Source organism: Bubalus kerabau, chromosome 23, assembly GCF_029407905.1.
Source record: "Bubalus kerabau isolate K-KA32 ecotype Philippines breed swamp buffalo chromosome 23, PCC_UOA_SB_1v2, whole genome shotgun sequence".
Taxonomy (NCBI): domain Eukaryota; kingdom Metazoa; phylum Chordata; class Mammalia; order Artiodactyla; family Bovidae; genus Bubalus; species Bubalus kerabau.
Genome location: NC_073646.1, coordinates 19,320,102 through 19,326,065, shown reverse-complemented (window position 1 = coordinate 19,326,065; position 5,964 = coordinate 19,320,102). Strand labels below are relative to the sequence as shown.

General features: G+C 38.7%; 1 long non-coding RNA gene across 1 annotated transcript; it reads right to left on the bottom strand.

The window, feature by feature from the left end:
- Positions 1-2,725: 2,725 nt before the first annotated feature.
- On the bottom strand, positions 2,726-5,075 carry LOC129638096 (uncharacterized). Its single transcript, XR_008707700.1, has 3 exons — positions 4,985-5,075; positions 3,502-3,573; positions 2,726-3,352 (listed from the first exon to the last, which is right to left on the bottom strand). It is a non-coding gene; the product is annotated as an uncharacterized LOC129638096 (long non-coding RNA).
- Between the last annotated feature and the right edge of the window lie 889 nt (positions 5,076-5,964).

The window sequence follows — 5,964 nt, the reverse complement described above, 5'->3', positions numbered from 1 at the left end:
CACCTGACTGGCCTCTTGAGAAACCTATATGCAGGTCAGGAAGCAACAGTTAGAACTGGACATGGAACAATAGGCTGGTTCCAAATAGGAAAAGGAGTATGTCAAGGCTGTATGTTGTCACCCTGGTTATTCAACTTCTACTCAGAGTACATCATGAGAAATGCTGGGCTGGAGGAAGTACAAGCTGGAATCAAGATTGCAGGGAGAAATATCAATAACCTCAGATATGCAGATGACACTACCCTTATGGCAGAAAGTGAAGAGGAACTAAAAAGCCTCTTGATGAAAGTGAAAGAGGAGAGTGAAAAAGTTGGCTTAAAGCTCAACATTCAGAAAATGAAGATTATGGCATCTGGTCCCATCTCTTCATGGGAAATAGATGGGGAAACAGTGTCAGACTTTATTTTTTTGGGCTCCAAAATCACTGCAGATGGTGATTGCAGGCATGAAATTAAAAGACACTTACTCCTTGGAAGGAAAGTTATGACCAACCTAGATAGCATATTGAAAAGCAGAGACGTGTCTTTGCCAACAAAGGTCTGTCTAGTCAAGGCTATGGTTTTTCCAGTGGTCATGTATGATGTGAGAGTTGGACTGTGAAGAAGGCTGAGTGCCGAAGAATTGATGCTTTTGAACAGTGGTGTTGGAGGAGACTCTTGAGTCCCTTGGACTGCAAGGACATCCAACCAGTCCATTCTAAAGGAGATCAGTCCTGGGTGTTCTTTGGAAGAACTGATGCTAAAACTGAAACTCCAGTACTTTGGCCACCTCATGCGAAGAGTTGACTCATTGGAAAAGAGTCTGATGCTGGGAGGGATTGGGGGCAGGATGAGAAGGGGACGACAGAGGATGAGATGGCTGGATGGCATCACCGACTTGATGGACATGAGTTTGGGTGAATTCTGGGAGTTGGTGATGGACAGGGAGGCCTGGCGTGCTGCAATTCATGGGGTTGCAAAGAGTTGGACATGACTGAGCGACTGAATTGACTGAACTGATGGAGACAAAACAATCGCATTCCAAAAACTGTAAGATGCTGATGAAAGAAATCAAAGCTGACAGAAACAAATGGAAAGTTATACCATGTTTTCATATTGGAAGAATCAATATTGTCAAAATGACCATACCACTCAAGAATCAATGCAATCCTTGTTCAAATTATTAATGGTATTTTTTTTTGAAGACCTGACGAGAGAGCAAAGAGGAACTAAACAGCCTTTTGATGAAAGTGAAAGAAGAAAATGAAAAAGCTGGCTTAAAACTCAGCATTCAAAAATCAAAGATCATGCATCCAGTGCCATCACTTTTTGGCAACTATATGGGGAAATAATGGAAACAGTGACAGAATTTATTTTCTTGGTCTCCAGAATCACTGCAGATGGTGACTGCAGTCATGAAATTAAAAGACGATTGCTTCTTGGAAGAAAAGCTACAATAAACCTAGAAAGCATATTAAAAAGCAGAGACATTATTTTGCCAACAAAGGTCCGTCTAGTCAAAGTTATGGTCTTTCCAGTAGTTATGTATGGATGTGAGAGTTGGATGATAAAGAAAGCTTAGTGCCGAAGAATTGATGCTTTTGAACTGTGGTGTTGGAGAAGACTCTTGAGAGTTTCTTGGACTGCAAGGAAATCAAACCAGTCAATCCTAAAGGAAATCAGTCCTGAAAATTCACTGGAAGGACTGATGTTGAAGCTGATGCTCCAATACTCTGGCCACCTGTTGTGAAGAACTGACTTATTAGAAAAGATGCTGATGCTGGGAAAGATTGAAGGAAGGAGAAGGGGACAACAGAGGATGAGATGGTTGGATGGCATCACCGACTCAATGGATATGAGTTTGAGCAAGCTCCGGGAGTTGGTGATGGACAGGGAGGCCTGGCATGCTGCAGTCCATGGGGTCACAAAGAATCTGACACGACTGAGTGACTGAACTGAATTGAACTGACAGGGTCTAGTGAAATCCTACAACTCACAAGGAGAAACAAACAGCATTGTAAAAGTTAAACCAGAGCTGTCTTTTTGTATACAAACTGATGATGTTATTGTTTTGCTGCCTGGGATTATAAGCTGGAGCCCCCCAGACTGCAATTTGAAGTCTCACTCTTGGGGTGGAGCACCTCCCAGGATCATTTCCCAGTGGGGACTTCAGATTGTGGGGCTTCCCAGATGGTGCTAGTGGTAAAGAACCCACCTGCCAATAGTAAATGAGTGAAAGTCGCTCAGTCGTGTCTGACTCTTTGTGACCCCATGGACTATCCAGTCCATGGAATTCTCCAGGCCAGAATGCTGGAGTGGGTAGCCTTTCCCTTCTCCGGGGATCTTCCCAACCCAGGGATCAAACCTTTACAGCCAGGTCTCCCACACTGCAGGCAGATTCTTTACCAGCTGAATCACAAGGGGAGATGAAGACATGTGGGTTCTATCCCCGGGTTGAGAATCCCCTGGACAGAGGAGCCTGGAATCTCAAAGAGTCGGACATGACTGAAGCAGCTTAACATGCACACTCATACTTCAAATTGATATTAACAAAGGACTTTCCAATGTCGTTCAAGTCTGGATATAGGTCAGTCCAATTTGGTGATGTATCTGCTATTACTTTTCTCTGTTGTTTCTATTTACTATCTTTTAATGACTATATTGAAATTAGGTAAACTAATCTTCTATACAGAATCGAAACTTTATTTGTGTGTAATGAGTGGTTTATTTTGTTTGAATCCATTGAATTTAAAATGAAAGTAAAAACTTTTGGCAAAACATGCCATTTGCAGCAACATGGATGGACCTAGAGATTATCATACTAAATGTGGTAAGTCAGACAGAGAAAGACAAATATATGATATCACTTATATGTAGAATGTAAAAGAATGATACATATAAACTTATTTATAAGCCAGAAACAGATTCACAGACATAGAAAACAAACTTATGGTTACCAAAGAAGAATGGTAGGGGGATTAATTAGGAATTTAAGATTAAATATATACACACCAGTATATTTCAAATAGATAATGAGCAAGGATCTACTGCATAGCACCGGGAAATCTACTCAATATTCTCTAATAACCTATATGGGAAAAATCTGAAAAAAGGATACATGTATATGTATAACCAAATCATTTTGCTGTATATCTGGAACTAACACAACATTTTAAGTCAACTATATTCCAATATAGAATTTAAAATAATTGAAAAGGAAGTATCGATTTTTCAGTTTTCTGAATTAAACAGTCTATGGGAGTAAAACTTGTTACTTGATTCTTCTCAGTGTTGAGCTGAACATTCTGTTCATGCAGTTCTTCAGGTTTCACTTCCACTTCATTGACACAAGCTTCATTAAAGGCACTTTCACACTGAAGCAAAACATTCTCATCAATGACTTAATTCCCAAGAAAAACAATTCCAAGCAGATATCATTTTAATCTTCTAAGAAGTGAAAATCTGTTCTTTGTAAAAGCTAACTTATACAATGGAAATCCTGCAGCAAATATAGGTAGTTTACCTCTGAAATTCCGGAGGTGTTTGCTAAAATAGCATCTTTCATGTCCTCTGCAGAATTTTCTTTTTCCAGTATCTGCACATAGGATAGAAACAAGAAATATCCTGAGATGGACTGCATATCACTGAATGGACACACTCAGTGATATGCTGAAAAGTGGTAATATCAAACATAGAAACAAGAAATGTACTGAGATGGACTGTATATCACTGAATGGACACACTCATTGATATGCTGAAAAGTGGTAATATCAAACAAGCATATCCCAGGGTGATCCCTAAGTTTCATGTGATAGTAGATCCAGGGTGGGCCCAGGAAAAATGTCAAGCCCATAAAGAAATGCAGAACAAAGAAAGCCATGAAGGCACAAGTATTTCATAGCTTCATAAAATATCTTGCTCACTGAATAACAACAGAGATGACTGGATGACAAGGGTGGAAAATTGTCCATGTCAAACAGCTCATCAGTGGATGTTCTTGATGGAAAAGAAAGAAAACTTTCCCAAATTCACATTGAAAATTCTTTGTTCAGCAGAAAGAAGGGTAGGGCCCATACAACTTGGCTAGATATTTTCCTTCACCTCTCATATATTTCCTGGGATTGTCTATGCGAAGGCAGTGCCAAATAGTGAGAACACTCAGAAAATAAAAAGAAAAACAAAACTTCCTAGTCTCTGAAACTGGAAAAGTCACGGGGATATGAGTATGTGATATTCCAGATCATTGTTCAGAAGGAGGTTCAGCTCCCAAACACACACAATCTACGGTGGTGAATAGTAAGAGGAGATGGAGCCCTCAACTCACCCAATGCACAGAAAGCCTCAAAAGTTTAACTGTGATAAACTTAGCAGCCAAATTCTTACCAAGTTTGGTGTCTTGACATTCTGACCCCTCACAGATTGCAACCTAGCACAAGAACTTTGGAGGAGGTCATTCAGAGATTCAATCGTTTTGAATGTTATTCAAAACAATTGTTTTGATGTTATCTCAATTGTTTTGATGTTATCCTTTAACAAAACAAATTGAATCAGTAATAATTACTCATTACTTTTACTTCTGTTTTCAGAATGTAATCCCAGGTAGAGACGGGATTTTTAACTTAAATTTTAGTGCTTCATGAGAGAGCATCTTATTTTGTCTCCTAGTTTCTTGAAGATGTTTATTTGAGTCATTGATCTATGCAAATATGTGCAAAAGGAAATAAGCATCACAAATATTGATTACTGTGCCAGCCAAACCTATCTTTTGATTGTGAGTCCTTCTACAAATACAGAAAACAGTGCTTTACATCTATGGAGCTTGCTATGAACCTGGACTGTTTATGGAACATGAGAAATAGGATGGTAGGATGAAAGAAAACAAAGAAAAATAACTGAACTCTCAGAGGGGGAAGAAGCTGAAGGTAAAATCATGAAAAATAACAAAATAACAAAAAAAATAACAAAATAAACAAAATAACAAAAATAAAAAAATAACAAAATGATACCTTCTGTTCCATATTGGCTATATTTTCTGCAAGTTGTCTGTTGTCCTTCACAAAATTACTGATTTTCTCTGCTATCTGCTTCAAATTAACTAAAGAGAGATAAAACAATTTCTAAGATTTAGTAGAAAAACTCAGTTAAAATTGAATTATCTCAGTGTAAGCAGCAGACATATATTATCTTTTTCTTTTCTCTTTATATAACTTTTCTCTTTACTATCATGTCTAAAACAAGCAAATTTTAGCTAGCAGAATTTGAAACCTAAGAAACATTATTTCAATGAGATTCCTATGTAAAACACTTTCAAAGATGAATAAAAACATTAAATCGACTTCTAAATTCTCCTCCATCTATAAGTACCATTCTCAGAAAATTCAGTCACTTCAGCTAGCTGTGTTGTCACCAAAGATGAGTAGGAAAAAGAAAACATCCTGTCAACTTAAAATTCTTGCCTTCAATTACTAAGGTGAATATATATGTTGCTATAAGAAAAAGAAACTCCTTATTTCATCCAGCTTCAACCCACATCCAGGCCCTATTTGCAGTTCCACAGAAGGCAAGTTCGAAATGTTGACTGATAGGCTCTTGAAAGGCTTCCGATGTCTTCCTGATGCCCTGTAGATTGCCTTTCTCTTTGGAATTGAACACACTTGCATACAATGTGGGCTTCACTAAGTTGGTGCTAGAGGACCAGGATAACTCATAGTCCCTAAAAAATAGCATTTTCCTCCCAAGATGGAGATAATGTTAACATCAATTTTCAGGAAGACAGAATGCATAAAGCACCCAATCACAGGTGTATACACATGTATGAAGCCCCTGGTGGCTCAGACGGTAAAGAATCTGCCTGCAATGCAGGAGAGCCAGGTTCTATCCCTGGGTTGGGAAGATTCCCTGGAGAAGGGAATGGCAAGCCACTCCAGTATTCTTGCCTGGAAAATCCTATGGACAGAGAAGCCTGGGGGGTTAGAGTCCATGGGGT